At 37.6% G+C, this 1,894-nt stretch overlaps 1 long non-coding RNA gene across 1 annotated transcript; it reads left to right on the forward strand.

Moving 5' to 3' along the window:
* Window positions 1-6: 6 nt before the first annotated feature.
* Window positions 7-1,894, forward strand: LOC104862042. The gene is made up of 2 exons (XR_780174.1): window positions 7-1,545; window positions 1,684-1,894. It is a non-coding gene; the product is annotated as an uncharacterized LOC104862042 (long non-coding RNA).

A 1,894-nucleotide genomic window follows, 5' to 3' on the forward strand; every position in this document is an offset into this window, starting at 1 on the left:
TATTAATCAGCATTTTCCAGAGAAACAGAACCAGTAGGGTGGCTGGCTGGCTGGATGATTGGATGAAAAGATATATAAGGGTCTACTATAGAAATTGGCTTGTGAAATTATGGAAGGTGAGAATTCCCACGATATGTCAAGCAAGCTGGAGAGCTAGGAAAGTTAGTAGCCTAGAGCAGTCCAAATCTGTAGGCCTGGAAACTGGGGGGCCATGGTAAAACTCTTAGTGTAAGGCTGAAGGCCTGAGAAGCTGGAAGGCCCCTGGTATAAGTCTCAGATGCTGAAAGCCGAAGAGGCTGGAGTTCTGATAACCAAAGGCAAGAGAAGAAGGCTACCCTTGATCCCCAAAAAGACATTGAATTTTGTCCTATCCGGGCCCTCAACAGATTGGTGCCCACTATGTTGGCTGAGGCAGATCTTTCTTCATTGATTCACATGCCAGTCTCTTCCACAAGCAGCCTTATAGACATAATCAGAAATGCTTTACCAGCTATTTGGATGTCCTTAGCTGAGGCAAATTAACCCCTAAGAGTCTCCATCCCAGGTTATGGCCTTAGACTTTTTATTAATTTTATTTTGCCACATATTTAGCATTAAAGCTTCTTAGTCTCTAATTTCAAGATAGTTTCATAAATGCATTATTCAATTTATATTATCTAATTTGGGATAGTTTAAATGAAATTGGTTTAAGGGCTTTCTTTTTATTTAAATCATAATCTAGTCCAGTGAGAAGTTGTTTGCTCATAAAATAGGTAGAACAAATATGTCTTCTGGACAATTTTCACCATGCGCAAACCTCCCTGTGGTATTTGGAAGTTTTTATTGTTAGGCCAGCCTCAGACCTGGCTATCTGTTTTTCCCAGAACAAGAACACTTGTTCAGTTATTGTCTTCTCAGATCCTAACGTTATGAAACTGATTTCCTTGCTTCCCTGGGCTGTGTTTTTGACATTATGGTACTGAACGACAAGTTAACCATTATCTTTTGGTAAATTTCATGATGCTTTTCTGTTCATATAGGGCCTCATCAGTCAAATTAAATTTTTTCCATCTGGCACCAGTGTCCAAGGTAGATTTATTTTAGAGAGCCTGAAGAAATTGCTGTTTCCAGGCCTCTCATGCTCACAGGCCCTGTGGATACTGGGAGGTGCTGGAAGTAGTGTTCTAAGTGGGGAAGGGAATCCAGTCAGCACAAGAAGCATTTCTAGGTAAGCATCTCTAAAGAGATGTCAAAAGAAAGATCTGAGTTTCCAAGACTCCAGTAATTTATTACGGGTTTCTTTAAATACCAAGTAGATGTCTTTCTGTACCTAAATTTGAATTTGTAATCATGTATCCTTTTCTACAAAGGGGCCCTGAGAGCCATCTAAGCTTCCAAACCCATAAAGCCTACATCTGCCCTAACCAGCGTTGTTTAATCCAGATGACTGTTTCTAAATTCACACTTCATTATGTTTTTAGATAATTTTTGAAGCCACTCGGGGAGTGTCAATAAGAAGTGATATTGCCATTGATGATGTTAAATTTCAGGCAGGACCCTGTGCAGGTAAATAATATTCTTACCACTTACATACACTTAATAAAGAGTTTGAATCTATATAGTTTCAAATTATGAGAATGTAAATTAAATACATTTTCTGTGATTAAAAATAGAAAACACTGTATTGTCTGTCTTTCTCAACAGAGATGGAAGATACAGCTCAACAATCATCAGGATATGCTGAAGATTTAAATGAAATTGATTATTAAGAAGTGATCTAAATTGGATTAACTAAACAAAAGCTATACCTCTCTTCAATCAAAATGGAAACAAATGAATACTGGACAGCCTTAACCATTTCATAAGTTATATAAAATGACTTCACAGCATCCTTTCTCATTCTTTTTTTTTTTTT

The sequence above is a fragment of the Fukomys damarensis genome, unplaced genomic scaffold (assembly GCF_012274545.1).
Source record: "Fukomys damarensis isolate Sample0158 unplaced genomic scaffold, DMR_v1.0_HiC HiC_scaffold_8368, whole genome shotgun sequence".
NCBI classification, from domain to species: Eukaryota; Metazoa; Chordata; class Mammalia; order Rodentia; family Bathyergidae; genus Fukomys; species Fukomys damarensis.